Here is a 16,703-nt window from a genome sequence, read left to right as displayed (position 1 = left end):
TCTGGCCAGCATAACCGCGGAAGTGTTTGATTCTCCTGAGGCAGCTGTGAGGCAGGCTCTATAGGATAGTACCTGGCGTCAAAGGTACAAAGCAGCCAGTGTCTGTGGCAGTCAGGTTTCTCTAAACAAGTCCCTTGGTGTGGCTTGGCAATTCATGAGGCTGCATCGTACCTGAACAAGCAGGACCTACACTTGTTTCTGTCCTTTGTCCAGGTGACAGAGTCTCTTGTTTGGGTCCAACACTTTAAAGGCTCTTATCTAGCTCTCCTCTGGCCATCCCCTAAATACTGAGTAAGGAATATGTGGGGTCAATTGGACACACTTAATTGGAGCCCTAGTCCCAGAGTGTGCGTTGGGAATCATAGACTCAGATTCCTCACCTAACTGGCCCTGAACTTGTTTCCAGGGTATCTGTGGGCCTGCTTCCTGGGGCTGTTTTCTCCTGAGAGTGAGCCACACAATCAGTGTGGACACCTTTAGGTCTGAGAGTGGCTACAGGGCAACTTTCTTCCAGGGGTATAGATACAGCCTGGAGACGGTGGGTGCAGTGTCCACCCATATGCAATGAGAGTCCCTCACAGCACAAGAATGGAGACAGAGACAAAACGAGAAGGTGGAAAGCCTGGGCTGGGGACTGGGGTTATGCTTTCCTCATGCCATTATGCTTTGGTGAGGAACCCAAATGAGTCTGAGAATTTTAAAGTCTATCTTGACCTTCCAGCTCATTTAGGAGGTAAATTTCTCAATCAGGAAACATAGCACATTATGTTGTTAACAATCTGAAGCTGATGTTTAACTTTTGAGTACTTAGACATGTTATGTGAGTATCTACTCGTACTCTTGCCCCAAATCCCACAAATTTTAGTAGCAGAACTACTCAGTTCTCTAGCCACTGCTACATTCTGTAAACTACCTTATGCTCTGTAATAAACCTCCTTCGGCCTAAACTATCCAGAGCATATTTTGTTCTCTAAAACCAAGAACTCTGGCTGTTACAATTCCCTAGATGTTTAGAAAGGAGTGGTATTTTCCTTTTGTTGTAGATAAATCCACATCAACTCCAAAAATACAGAACTCTTCCAGTACCAACCATAGCTTTGATTTTCTGTGAGTGACTCTTCCCAATCCCAAGGTTCTGTACTGTAGCAGCAAGAGTATTGATGTTGAATGAGAGCCTAGGTTGGAGACCCAGCTCTAACACTTAACTGGTATGCACTTTGAACAAGCCATGTTTAACCTCTCTAAACCCTAATTTCTCACCTGAGGACTGAATAAGATAATATGTGTACTTTACTGAATGCAGATGTAACACTGTTATTTCTAATGCTGGACCTAAAGAAAAGAGTTAATAATAGCTGACTCATTAGGTATATTCCCTGAGGCCTTTTCTTTGTTTACTTCAGAAACCCCTGTTCCAATCACTCCCCTCTGGAAAACCAATTCCACTGTCCTAACTTATGACTGCATTAGGAAATATTTCTAGAAAGCCATTCAAGTGTTTCCATTTGCCAATTCCATTCTGGTACTTCAAGTTCTAACTCCTTATGCTACAGGAAACCATGTTCTTCCTTGCTTGCTATTTAAACGCTTCAAGGACTTGTCAAGCATTATTATGTCATACTCACCCTACTCAGGGATTTAATCACACACTCCATGCACTTCAAGACATATTCATTTTCTGGAGTATCCAATGACATGATCTGCAATAGAAAGATAAGGATTCAAGCATTTAAGTTCCTCTTTGGTTTTCTTGATTTTCAGAATCTTAAGGAATCTTTTAGAGTTAGTCCTATAGCAATACAAGTTTCAAACAGCTTTCATAGCATGATGCATTTTCTTTTCATTGCATTTTTCAGATTAAGAGCCTACCACAACAGTAGCCTATGCTTAACAGGAAGATAAGCTTTCTGTTTCTGGTTCAGAAACTTGGAAAAGGGAACATTTCAAAAGTTATTTTATTGGCATATTTCAGTCAAATGTCTAAAAATCCATAATGAGATGAGCAAGGGCTGCATTAAGTAATTTTTATTTTTAGAAGATTCTTCTAGTTTCCAATGGTCGCCACCAGATGGTCCTGTAAAGGTTCCCCCAGCCCCCAAAAGAAAATGATTACTTGGAATTGTGGAACCATTGAGACACGGCACCAAACATAGAAGCTTTGGGAAAAACTACTTTAAATTTTGGAAAAAATTGATACACCTATAGGCGCTGTGGCTAGGAGCTTGGGCATGGTAGCTCCATCCTTTGTCTTTCTCCAGCTCAGCTCTCCATTAGAGGGAGAGACTGAGCCCTGCAGTCAGTGTTTCCCAGGATCCCAGATCAGCTGTCTTCTGGCTGAGTTTTGACAAGGAAAGACACGGGTCAGAGATTGAATGGGGTGGGAGAGAAGCCAGGGCCTTTCTCTTCCTGCCTCTCTACCTGAGGCATCTTCTCAACATTTGCTTCTCCTTTATGGCTACAGCTCCTTGGTTTCACAGCTCAGCAGGTTTGTCTTAGTTCCAGCTTCCATCTGATGACTCCCTGGGCATTAATACCACTACATGTTTCATCTTTCTAGCCCAGAGATGGTAGTGATTTCCTGCTGTTTAACTTTGGAATACCTTACTACCTCCTCTGTGGGTCTCAGAACTTCCATCACCTGTGTAATAAATCCTTGAATTAAATTCACTGTGTTGGAAAGTCTTAAGATGGTTTCTGTTTTCTTGGTTACACTCTGATAATACAATGCGTTGATTTTTTTATTTTTTTATTATTTTTTTTTTAACGTTTATTTATTTTTGAGACAGGGAGAGACAGAGCATGAACTGGGGAGGGTCAGAGAGAGAGAGAGGGAGACACAGAATCCGAAACAGGCTCCAGGCTCTGAGCTATCAGCACAGAGCCCGACATGGGGCTCAAACTCACAGACCTCGAGATCATGACCTGAGCCGAAGTCCGACGCTCAACCGACTGAGCCACCCAGGCGCCCCAATGTTTTTTTTTTTAATTGGAGAGAGAGAGGGTGCAAATAAGCGAGGGTGAAGAGGGAGACGATCCCACGAGGAGCATGGGGACGGGGGCAGGGAGAAGGAGAGGGAGAGGAGTGGGGCTCATCCGAAAGGGAGCGTATGTTTACCCCAAGTGGGTCTCGAGCTTATCCGAAGCGGGTCTCAAGCTCACCCAGAATGAGGCTTGAACTCAAGAACCGTGAAATCATCACCTGAGCGGAAGTCAGATGCTTAGACTGAGCCACCCAGGCTCCCTATATGCATTGACTTCTGAAACAATGCACATGACCATTAGTGCACTAATAGGAATGTTAAGGACCTGGACCTGGGATACAGTAAGTCACTATATATATATATATATATATATATATATATATATATATATATTTTTTTTTTTTTTAGGATACTACATTAAATGAAGCGTAAATTGTGGAACAAACAGCCCCAGCAAGAGCCACAAGACTAAATCAGAGGCACCAGAAGAATCTGGGAACTTAATTGCCCTTTTCTTTTTCCTCTCTCCAGATAAAACAATATATAGGTGAGCAGCGAATGCAAGAATAATCACTCACCTATTTATCAGTCTGACTTTGGGCCAGCAGGTTTGTTATTGCTGCACTATTATACAGGCTACACTAAGATGTTCATTAGAATAGCTCAAGGAAACATCTGAAAATATTATGTCTGGTGTGTTAACAAAACAAGTGCCAAATATTGTATAAACCAAAATCACAGAAACGTCTGCCTTCATTTTGATCTCATTCTTTCATTTACTCATTAAGTTCCTACTGTGTGTCATTCTTCTATGTCCTATAAATATATCCCTGAATAAGGAACAACAACAAAAAATAATCCCTTACTTGTGTGGAGCTTATGGTCTGGAGTGGGTAGAGGTGGTATTTGGACCAGTATCAGCCAACAGGTGGTAAACTTCATATGAAAGACAGCCAATTAACACTTCGATATGTTTTCTAAGCTATTTCCGTCATCTTAAATCCTAAAAGGAAAAAGGAGATTGTCGTCTTACTCTCTAAAATACAGTTTTATAAAGGTACTGGATTTGAAGTTTGGCAAGTTTTGCTTTGAGTTCAAGTTCTTTACTAATTTTTTAAATCGTCTTATTTATTTATTTGTGTGTTTGTTTAATTTAAATTCAGGTTAGTTAACATACAGTGTAATCTTGGCTTCAGGCATAGAACCCAGTGATTCATCTCTTACATACGACACCCAGTGCACATCTCAAAAATTGCCCACCATAACCACTGTCACCGGTTTAACTCACCCCACCCCCCACCCTCTCCTCCAGCAATCCTTAGTTTGTTCTCTGTATTTATCAAAGATCACTCACATAGGCTCCCTGAAGTAATTTTAAAAGTAGAAAATTATGTTGAGATTAGAGATATTTAAGTTTGGAAAACTGAAATTAGTGAATAGCTCTCATTTTCATTTTATTCTTGATTTTCAGCAAATGGACCATGATGTGCTTGTGGATTGTTGCTGCTGTTCCAGAATTGGGGGTTTTATGTCATTAATTTTTCAGATTTATTTTTCTGCCTTATTCAATATCTCTACATCTGTGACTTCAACTACAGTTTCCTTTTTTTTTAATGTTTACTTATTTTTTGAGAAAGAGAGAGAGAGAGAGCATGAATGAGGGAGAGCCAGAGAGAGGGGCACAGAGGATCCTAAGGGGACTCTGCACTGACAGCAGTGAGCCCAATGCAGGGCTGGAATTCACAAACTGTGAGATCATGACCTGAGCCAAAGTTGGACGCTCAACTGACTGAGCCACCTAGGCACCCCAATTACACTTTCATTAGAACAGTTTATAAGGTCCCATGGTCAGTGAGAATATATTCTTTCTATTTTATTAAATCTTTTTTTCTCTGTTCTTCAGAGTAGATAATGTCTATTTTCCTATCTTCAAGTTCAATAACTTCTTTTTTTTTTTTTCCAGTTTCCAGGCTGTTGTTAATACAATCCAATCAACTTTTTAAGTGCCAGACAGTGTGTTTGTTAGTTCAATTTGGTTCTTTTTTATAGTTTTCATTTTTCTGAGATTTCCCATTGTATATCTCCTAATACATCTTTCCTTTTAAATTCTTAAATATATATTTTAATAGCTAATTTAAAATTAGTACTCCTAACTTCTGAGTCATCTAGGACTTGTTTCTTTTGGCTTCTTTATGTCAAAATTATTGGTCGCCTTATTTTTTATTTCTTCTTATATCTAGTAATTGTTAAAATTTTTATGCAAGACATTTAAGGTAACATTACATTACACATATACATATACTATACATGTATATATAAACATATATACATTTAGGTTAAATCACATTATAATGAGTCTGATTATTTCATCTTCCTTTAAGAGCTATTAAGTTTTGTTCTGGCAGGCAGTAAAGTAGCTCCTTCTTTTAAATGTCCTCTTTTATGGTCTCACAAAGTGCCTCCTATTCCTTCAAGTACATCGGACCAACTTCCTCTACCATAAAAACTATCACACTATCAAACTATCTCTTTTCAGGAGAAAAGAGTCTATACAAATGATCAGCAATTCAGAAGTTGTGCGTATTAGAATTCGAGATCCATTTCATCCTTTTATTCCAAGGGTACTTCTGTGTGAAGAACCCACTACACAGATTTGCATATGTATTATTTTGTATTACCTATAAAAATTAAATCCTGTAAGAAACTAATATAAATTTTGTAAAGTGTAAATAGTCTTTCCAAAATCAGTCTTAAAAAACATCTTAGTATAAAAAGCTTAATTTGAAAAAAAGGGATTATAATATCAGGGAAGGAGTACAACACTTTCATGTTTCAGATTTTCTGAAATTAGAGCAAGTAAGAACAGTATTTTGGAGGGAAAACAAACAATACTACTTGGTAATCTCCGGATGAAATATGCATGAGGACTAAGTCAGCCCATGTCTGAAAGGGTGTCTTTTTCCAGTTTGAGCCCACGCTGTAAAACCCATTTGTTTTGTTTTGTTTTGTCTTAAAAGAAAACTATATTTGTTGTAAAAAATGTTTTAAATGCTTAAACTATAAAGAAAAAAATGCAGTCTTCTCAAAGATAAATAGCCAAACATATTAAAGTATTTCCTTTAAATTTTTCTTATGCATGTGTGCATTGGAAATATATATATATATATATATATATATATGTATATATATGTATATATGTACGTGTATATGTATATAATATATTACAAAATTGGAATGGTGCACTCAATATGATGTGTCTTATGTATATCACTAAAACATAACATGGGCTTTTTCACATCTCTAAATGATCTTTGAAAAATGTGATTTTTGATAACATTTTATTGCATGGATCATTTACTCATCCATCCCCCTATTATTAAAGATTATATTGTTTTCAATTTTTTATTATCAAATAAATAATTGTCCCCATGTATGATTCTTTCCTTACAGTACACTTCTGAAATAGAAATGGTGAGAAGAAGAATGGGAATAAAGATGGCAGCATATGAAGCCAGTGTAATGTAGAGAGAAAAGCCTGAAGCTCAGAAAAAGAAGGTGGTTTTAGCTAGCATTGTTTTCGTAACTGAAATGAGAAGGAGGGCATGCCAAAGCAACAGGCTTTCATAAAATAGTGGCTCTGAATTTCCAACAATCATTGGAAAATGGGAGCTTAGACCAAAGACTTGTAAAGCTCCAGCAGAATTCTCCATAGCAGAGTATCCATTGTGTGGGATTTTAATAGGTGTTACATTAGGGAAGTGTTCTGAGGTATAGTGACTTTGAGAAATACAGACTTAAAGCGAGACAAGATTTTTGCTATTATGTTTTACTGCAGGACTTCCCAGAACCTTTAATGTTCTTCTATGTTTTTTAACACACCAAACAGAGACTATAACATGGAACAATTCCCAAACTTATTTGGCCACAAAATCTTTTGTGCACTAAAGTATCTTGAGAGAAGAGTGTTCTGTGGAACACCAGATTGGGCAAAATACTTGAACAGGATTGAGGAAAAGTAAATTATAGTCAAGGCCAGTGGAAAAACCACATCAGTTTAAGTTATAGATTAGGTTAAATTGTTTAATGGCAAGCATTGCATGTTTTGAAATCTTGATTTCAATTTAAATTCCTTATCTCTTTAAAAATGCCAAATGAGCTATATTCTTCTTTTGTCAGTACATAGCTCTACACAAAAGTAGGATTTGGTGGACTGTGAATTTCATCTCATCATGACATGTTTTTGTGGAGGCCATATAATGAGGTGACAAAGTCCCAATGTAGGAGTTAAAATAGAGTCATTGGCTCAGCCACTAGTTAACTTTGTGACCTTAGAAAATTAACTCAGGCTTCCTGAGCTCTGCTTGGCACAGTATACATATACAATAAATGGTTGGATCAATGAATGATTTGAACTAGATGTTCAGAAACTTTTCAGTCATTCTCACCTGGTGTCATTCATGGACTTCAGGAAGATCTAACCAGCTTCTCTGTGCCTAAGCTCTGATGGTAATCTTTTTCTCTAAGACCCACAGCATTTTTAATAATGATGCTATACTGTAAAGACATAAATCAAGAGGAAGACAGATAGTTCAACTTCCCATCAATAATTAAGATTTAAGTGCATTTCTGTCCTGCCTTTTACCTAGACAGATATTTGTGCCCCAGAGATCAGGGACCTTGCTCAACTACATTTTCTGTATTTATCTCCATAGTTCCAGGTCGGCCTATGGTTTATTTGCCCTCACAACAGAAATGTTCAGTCTGGGGTTACTAAGCTTCAGGGGGCCCTTGAAACCCATGAACCTGTGTATAAACATTTTCTTTTTACATGAGAACATTCATCTTTCTGGAGACACACCCCATGGCTTTCAGTAGATTTTCAAATGGAATTTTAAGTCCCTCAAAAAAGTTAAAACTTACTGCTTATAGGTTTCTTAAGGTTTTAGAGAGGTACATGAAGAACAAAACAGGCACAAATTAATGCTCAAGTTCAAAATACTAGTCTAAGTTACTGCTACAGTAATTTACCTATCATCAGAATCATCATCAACCTCAGGGCACAGTAATCAGCGCAATTGCTAAAAGGAAAAAAAAAAAGCTATTTAAAGGGATTTTCTCTTCCTCTTAGCTTCCCAAGATCCCAACTGCTACATGGAAAAAATAAAATAAAATAAAAAACAAACAAACAAAAAATCCTGTAGGAAAAAAATATCTTAATATGTTATAAAAACAGCAATTAACCAGATAGAAGTGTCATCATTGGCAATAAATGAGATAATATTTACCCATTTATTAGCCATGTAGAGACCTTAAAAAGAAACATTTCTATAGGATTGTCCAGTGTCATCAGAGTGCCTATGAAATAGTCCACAGTGATTAGACCTTTTTTGGAGAGGAAAGCCTGACTGCCTGTAGGTAATTTGGCTATCTTTAACCTAATCCTGATTCATTTTGGTGATATATTACCTTCTGCATGCTCTTGAGTTCCAGGTCCCAATTTATTAACTCCTATTCTAGATTAAAATCACATATGTGTCTCCATGCACCTCTGAACATCACTGTGTGACAGTGTGGGTGATGATGGTGATAGCTGATATTGGTCTAGTACTTAGTATGTGCCTCACAGAAAGCCTTGGAGGTAGTGACTATTATTAACAAGTTTACAGACAAGGAAACTAAACTATGGAAAGGTTATGTAAATTATCCTGGATCACAGAGACAGCAAGCCCAAACCAGAACTTAAGCCCAGTCACTCCACAGTTTATTATGCTACTTGGCCTCTATTTGCTCATATATTCCTCATTTCTCGTCAACCCAATTTTTTCCATGTTTGTTCTCCTCAGCTCTCCCACTCAGAATGTCAAAGTTCCTTCTATATTCAACTTCCATAAATTTCCAGCATTTTCTGCTGGCCAAAATGGAGTGGGATTAAATGGAGTCATCCTAGTGACCTAGGATGACCATTTAGGGACCTCGACCGTCATGCACCTTGTTGGTCAATTATGTCTGAATTCAGTTGTTTAAGAAAGGAGGTTGAAACATTTATGTTGCAATGGCCTTAACAAAGTTGGAGTTAAACTCTGAACAGTCAAGTTTAATAAATTATATGTAGAGGTTTTATGGATCACATGTAGAAGACTAGGTATACTGGGCTGGCCAGGGATAGATACTACATTGATGGCTATTTCCCAAAGCTTGGCCAAGACTTTTCTTCAGTTCTGTGCTATCTGTGCTAGTATTTATTTAATATTTTGATTTAAATATACTCTTTTTTTTAGTTAAATGAATATATTTATAAATGAAAGCTTATTTCATCACAATAAATGGAAAACTAGTACCATGTAACCTAAATAGAGGGCAATTTTCAAAGCAAACACAGAAACCATGTTGTCAAATTCTATCTAGATTTATGGCCTTCTAAGTCTAAGTTTCATGCTTCTTTCTTATTGTTAAAAGGGGAAATTATGTAGTATTAGAGAAAAACTAGTACTAAACTAGGATTTCTCTTTGATCCAATCAGAAGAGTTAAAGGGAAATAAAGAAGAGAATAACTTTTATTACTGTATGATTTACTCTTATTTAACGCCCTGTCTGCGCATTACCTAAAATTCATCTTGAGTAATACTGTCCAATAGAAATATAATGCACAGCATAGATAATTTAAAATTTTCTACTAGTCACATTAAAAAAAGAAAAAGAAACAAGAGCTTAATTTCAATATTTTATTTAAACCCAGATATCTAAAATATTATTTCAACATATTTAAAAATATAAAACTTACTGTGTGAGATATCTTACACTTTTTTCTTACAGTCTTTGAATCAGGTATGGATTTTACACTTATAGTACATCTCAATTCACACTAACCACATTTCAAGTGGTCAGTAGTCACATGAGACTAATGTTACAGTAATAGCACAAAAGCCCCACACTGCTTAAGGAACTATAAGCTGGAATCAGGAGGTCTGGGCTCTAGGACCCTTTGTGATTAACATGGTTATGACCCCTGGCAGCCAGTTAACCTTTCTGACCTTCATTTCTGTGCCTCAAAAGTAAGAGGATTTCACTGGCTGTCCCTGTGGTTTCAAGCTGTCCTGCTCTTGTCCTGCCATTTGTTTCTTTCCTACTGAAACTTTACCTAAAGCTTCAATCCTACTCTCAGAAATCTCCAAACAACAAGTTGCACCATAACCTTTCAAAGGTACACATTGTTGGTGAATATTGTCATAGAAGAGCAGATACAGGGATGGTTTATACATAAAAGTTACAGTGCCTTAAAGCAGCCTCAAAAGAAGCAGCAAAGCACATGAAAAATCAGTGTTCCTCTGCATGTTCTATCATTCATTAGTTAACTTATTCATCCATTCATTCAACCAACGTCCATTGAGCCTGCTCTGTGTCAGGCCCTATGTCAGGTGTTGGACTTAGACAGTTGAATAGGATACAATCTCGTCAGTGGTAGGATGGGTTGGGAAGAGTTTGGAGAAACAGTGTGACAAGTACCATTGACTGAACTCAAGTTTCAGAAGCAAAGAAATGGGACTCTAAACCCAATCTAGGGCATCCTGGAGAAGTGGACACTTAAACAATGAATAGGAGGTAGCCAGGCAATAAGCAAGAAGAATGTTTTAGATAGAGGAAGCAGCAGGTACAAAGGCCCAAAGGCAAGAGGTGTATCTGGAGAACACCAAGTAATTGTCATCAGATTCAAGGTGGAGATGGTAGTGAGAGATGACAATGTTGAAGTAGTAATTAGGGTATAGATTTGGAAAGGTCCTCAATGACATCTAAGGATTTAGACTTTGTACTGAAATGAAGAGCACTGAAGACTACCAGTTGGTTGCAAAAAAATATTTATATTTGATGAGTATCTTTCTGTCTGCAAGGTATAGAAGGAATAACAAAGAGCCAAGGAGATTGGTTAGGAGACTGCTTCAGCAATCAAGACTTGAGAGAAGGAAATGCATTGGAGAGACATTTAGTAGGGAGGATCCATGGATTGAATTGACTTGTTGCTGCTGGTGAGGGAAAGGGAAGAGGCAGAAGGAATGATACATGTTTTGGCTTAGTTCGCTAATAGATAATGGTGATATTCTCTAAAATAGGGACAAGAGAAGGGGAAACAACTTTATTGACCTGGAATCTTCCATATTTTGTAGAAGTTCTGGAAACTACTAAAGCAGGCTTGGGTAGGCTTTGGAAGGTTGCATGCACAGGAAGTGGATGCTTATCTTTGGTAGGAGTTATACATGTCTATTTCACATTCACTGGTAAGGAAACAAATGGATCAAAACATACAATAATATGAAGCTTTACTGCATGGTTTAAAATTACAGGTTTTTTTTTTTTTTTTTTCATAGAGACCTTGAATCATGCTGAAAGTAAGATAAAAGATGTTCCAGCAGTAATTTAGCTATCCTGGAAGTATCTTCCTACAAGAGTGATTTGGCCTCTAAAGTTTATGAATTACAAGGGAACAGTGTCTTTTTTTGTTTTTTCTTTTGTCGTCATTTTTGGTCTCTTTTAGCCATCCAAGATGAGGATTGACATCTTCATCAAAGCCAAGTAAGAGCTTCCCTTGGTTCAGGAAGGACCAAGTGCAGGTTTGCTGAGAACTATGAATGCATTCAGCTATTTATTCCCAGGTGTGGCACTGGTTGCCTTGTACGGATTTCACTGGTGCTGCTGTTTACAATTCTCATTGCAAAGACAAAGATTAGAAAAGGACACCAAATAAATGAGACAGCAATCATCAAGACAATTACTCAATAAAAGAACAGAGATAAAAACAGTAGGGTCAACAAAAGGAAAACCATATAAATCACACAAAAGATGAGAGAGAACCAGTGAGTCCTCTTCTCCAAATCTGGAAAAATGAAGATGATTTTTTTAAATCCTGATATTTAACTAAAAAAAATAGATTAAGTAATTACTTCTTCGGGGAGGTAAAAGCCCCCAAAAGGATCCTCCCCAAGCAGATATTCTTAGACAGAAAGCCATAGTCAGCTGATTTTTCCTCCAGGCAAGTAATAATAATACCAATAAAAATAATGGATTCCCTAATTTAGGTATTTCATTAAATTGAATCACAAATATGGCAGTCTCACATCCACTTGAAATCAGTCAATTTTTGTCAACATTAAAATGGCAACAGATACCACTGGGCATGTCATTTATTTATGGGGAACTTTGCCAAATAAAAATCTATTGTTTGCTGTAAGGAAAACTCGTTGGCTATTTTTAAAACAGAGATTGGTAATGATTTCCTCTTGACAACTGTTCACACACACTAGTGTGTGCTCATCCTAGTCCAGTGGAAACCTTGCAGTTAACAAGATTTCAAATAAGTCACTGCTCTCAAGTGTTTTCAATCCTGTTCAATTCAGCGCTGAATGAAGCTGGTTAGGAGGGAAACTGCTTGTCTTTCCAAATTCAGTGTTCCGAAAACACGTTGTTATAGTTAGTGAACACTACACGAGCCATCTAAATTTAGCAAACATTTTCATTCTCTTGCCCAAGCCCACCCACCGCAGTGGATGGAACTTTGATTTCATCCACCCTCATCTGGTTAATGTAAACCCCTTGGGTTCTACAAAGCCTGCTGAGCAAGAAAGCTGAATGCAGAAATGTTAGGAAAATATGTAACCTTTGGACCTAAAGAGGAGTGCAGGGGTGGGGGCAACTAAGACTACATTGACTAATTTCAGTTGGCTTTTAAACTATTCCTCACCTTATCCACATCAGATCTCCTTTGTTTGTCTGGGGAGCACCTGGAAAGATGCCTAATTAGGGGAAGCTGGCTTGCTGTTTATCTGAGGAGCTGGCCTTCAGCACTCATGGTGCCTCACCTCTGAGCAAAGGTCAGGTTAGGACATCATAGCTCCCTTCCATGTTGATGACTGTGAGTGCAGTCATGTTTAAAAATTTGTAGGCTTAACATGGAGTCTGGATTACCAAGGTTGAATGGAAGCTGCCTTGTACAGTATAGGACTGCTGTAGGGAAAGAAAACTTGCTCCATACAATGCTATACATAGTAGGTTGTCAATAAATTATGGGTGAATAAATAAATTGTAGCCATCTCTAAGCAAAAGGCCAAATCTATGGTCCTGAATCAAATCTGCAGAGCAATTTTTCTCAAACTTTACTGCTTAAGTGCAGCAAAGAATGTGAGGAGGTAGAGAAAAAAGAATGATCTAAGATTAGGCAAAAACAGGTCATTGTAGGAATTTCTTTGAAGTCTTAAAAGTTCATGCAAATTTTATACTCCACCCCATAGTAGGATATAAACATTTAGCTTATGGCTTCAGGTACCATGCTGCCAAATAGTGTGGGTAACATGGCAATTTGTCATTCTCTCTGTTATGTTAACTAAAGAAAAGTTTAGAAAAAGACTTTGTGAATGACATATCTACCTTGAATTTATATATCAAATGTTTGTGTAAATTATATGTAAATCTTTTTAATTTTATTTTTGGAATTTCATTATCAATCAGTAGATGCATTTTGATGTTTTCAAATGATTAGAAAGATTTTATACCTTAATATATTGAGGTCTGTATTAGGGGAGAAAAGCAAGTAATGAATATAGTAAGTAACCTTGTATTAACCACTTGGTATGTATCTGTCACTACTACAGTATAGAATTAGCTATTAGAAAAAAATTGCAAATAATATTCCAACATATGTGCTATGAAGATAAATGATTTAAAAAAAACCCTCTTGACATTTAGATACATTGCTTTATAATAACACCTTCTACATACAATGAGGATGCTATCTACAAGTTTTCTTCAGAGAGATGAAAATAAAGTTCCATTTTCCCTTTCTTATAGTAGCTGCTACAAATAAAAGAGAACAAAATTTCCCTACTTTTAATGCATTGAAAATAATCCACACTTACACCATAAGTGCTGAGTTCTTATACTTAGATACTAAGTTCCAGTTGTGAGTTTCAGGCAAGTGTGATAAATACTAAAATATGCAAATTAGATTCCTATTGTTCACTTGGGTTATGTTTTATTAGTGTTACCCAAAATTCTTGGATATTATATAATATATTAGATATTTTATATATCTTGGATATATATATCTTGGATATTGGAGATATATATATATATATATATGATCTCCATCCCTGCAGAATTGTCCAAAATCAGGGCCAGGGGCAGACTTTTATATCTCCATGTTGACCAGGGGACATAACCTTAGGTGAAGTAGCTGTGTCTCCAGGATAAGGCCAATCTCCTCAGGGGCCTCAATCATGAGCTATCAGTCATCAACATGCAGCCAATAGGGGAATTAGTATTTCAGTCTTAAAGCAGGTAGGATGGGTAATCAGGCCAACATACTACAATGACTACTACAGTAACCTCTGTTCGGTCTCCAGGATCATACAGGAACTCAACTACTTTCTCTTAGAAGGCAGACAAAGTATTCTCACTATCCCCGTGCCTTAACACAGTGCTTGACACCTAGAAAGTGCTCAGTGAGTTTGCTGACTAGCATTCCCCTGAAAATCAGAGTCAGGCTTGTGCTTCACGTGACACTAAGTTCAAAAGGACAAACAATCTTGGGTTCCAAATTGTGAAGGCAAAATCAAGTCCCTTTTGAAGTAGAAGGAAATTGTGGGCAAGGATAATTGTCAGATAATGTAAGAGAATGCTGTGTATAAAATATACATGTGGAAGAAACTCTTCTAAATTGATTTCATTATATTTTATTTTAATTATGACTGGTTTATTAGAATCAGCTCACTGCTTCTGCAGATTTCAATAAGTAGTGTGGTTGGTGGGAAGGAATCTGCTAAGATGTAATCTTAAACATGGATTGTTTTGAATAAATGATTTCATTCATTTAGCTTATGCTTAATACATATTCATTTGTGTATCAGGGACCATGATGTGCATATAAAGATAAGTAATGCTTGACTCTTTCATAGCCCTGGGAAGAAACCAGCACAAACTAATGATTATAGGAAATCAAGGTAAGAATTTTGTTGGAAAGGACAGAAGAGCCACTTCCAGAAAACAGCAGCAATGGTGTCATTAAAAAGATAAAGTTTCATTAATGTCTTTATGTGTACACCTCTCTTTCAGTGTAGAATCTAGTTATAAGAAAAATATCTAGGGGCACCTGGGGGGCTCAGTTAAGCATCTGACTTTGGTCAGGTCATGGTCTCACAGTTAGTGAGTTCAAGCCCCGCATAGGGCTCTGTGCTGACAGCTGAGAGCCTGAAGCCTGCTTCAGATTCTGTGTCTCCTCTCTCTCTGCCCCTCCCCTGTTCACATTCTGTCTCTCTCTCTCTCTCAAAAATAAATAAACATTAAAAAAATAAAAGAAAAATATCTAATATCTTCAGTGCATGTGGACCTCCCAGCATAGGAAGATTAGAAGTGAGTCCTTAAAACATTCTAGGAATTTTTTAGTATTGAGAATTTTTGTCTTCTGCCATCTCTAAGACCACACTCCTTTTTATAACTTCCATCCCCCCTATTTGTGAGCCACAGTGTGTCAGTGAAACATCAAAAGGAGAACAAAAAGAAAATTAGACCCAAATATGACTGAATGTGATTTTCAGAGCTGTACAAATTGAATAATACCAAAATTCATACAAATTCCTCAACATTTCTGTTGTGGTGAAAGATTTTCTAATTGTTCCTGCTCCTTCCCAACTGCCCTTACAAAGATATATTTTTTGTTGTTGTTAACCATCTGCTAATTAACAGAAATGGAACTCTTATGTGTCATAGAGTCTTGTGACAACCAAATCTAATTGCTCAAGATTGATCTTTCCTTCCTTTATCTCTTTGTCTTCTTTCCTTCTTCCTTCCTTCATTAATCTTTGAGCAAAGTATAAAGTACAAGGATAAAAAGGCATGACCCCTACATATACATATATGCATATTGATACATACACGTATATGATATATATGTATATGTATGCACACACATACAGTGCACACTTGCCATTTTAAATACATATATAGTAGTATGCAGAAGAGGCAGTTACACAATTTGGGAAAGAAATTCAAGGAAGGCCTCTCTCGGGTCCTCGTTTCCAAGATGACCAAGAAAAGAAAGAACAATGGTCATGCCAAAAAAGGCCGCCGCACGTGCAGCCTTCTGGCTGCACCAACTGCATCCATTGCGTGCCCAAGGACAATGCCATTAAGAAGTTCGTTATCTGGAACGTAGCAGAGGACGCCGCGGTCAGGGACATTTACGAAGCGAGTGTTTTCGACGCCTATGTGCTTCCTAAGCTATATGTGAAACTACATTACTGGGTGAGTTGTGCCGTTCACAGCAAGAGAGTCAGGAATTGCTCTCGTGAAGCACGGGAAGGACGGAACACCGCCACCCTGATTTAGACCTGCGGGTGTTGCCCCACGACCTCCACCAAAGCCCATGTAAAGAGCTAAGTCCTTAAGGATTGAAGAAAAACTGTTCTCTGGAAAAATAAAAGAAAACAGAGATTACACTAAAAAAAAACACAAAAAGAAATTCAAAGAAGGCTTCCCTGAGGATTAACACCTAAGTGATAAATGATGATGTGGTAGTAGCTACCCTTCAAGATGGCCCCCAAATGATCTTCATCTCCTGGTGTTCACATCCTTGTGTAGTGTCTTCCCACAGTGAAGCAGGGCAGACCTGCATGACCAAGAGAGGACTACAGTAAAAATGTTCTCTAACTTCCAATGCTAGAAAACAAAAGGCTTTGCAAC

The 16,703-nt window shown here is 37.5% G+C and overlaps 1 long non-coding RNA gene and 1 pseudogene across 1 annotated transcript; one reads left to right on the top strand and one right to left on the bottom strand.

The window, feature by feature from the left end:
- Positions 1-1,275: 1,275 nt before the first annotated feature.
- Positions 1,276-7,518, bottom strand: LOC123601527. Its single transcript, XR_006714148.1, has 4 exons — positions 7,427-7,518; positions 3,848-3,984; positions 2,200-2,334; positions 1,276-1,700 (listed from the first exon to the last, which is right to left on the bottom strand). It is a non-coding gene; the product is annotated as an uncharacterized LOC123601527 (long non-coding RNA).
- Positions 7,519-16,044: 8,526 nt separating this feature from the next.
- On the top strand, positions 16,045-16,461 carry LOC123601526 (annotated as a pseudogene).
- Positions 16,462-16,703: the final 242 nt, after the last annotated feature.

Source organism: Leopardus geoffroyi, chromosome D1, assembly GCF_018350155.1.
Source record: "Leopardus geoffroyi isolate Oge1 chromosome D1, O.geoffroyi_Oge1_pat1.0, whole genome shotgun sequence".
Classification (NCBI taxonomy): domain Eukaryota; kingdom Metazoa; phylum Chordata; class Mammalia; order Carnivora; family Felidae; genus Leopardus; species Leopardus geoffroyi.
The sequence above is the reverse complement of the archived record's forward strand: the minus strand, read 5'-3'. Positions and strand labels throughout refer to the sequence as shown.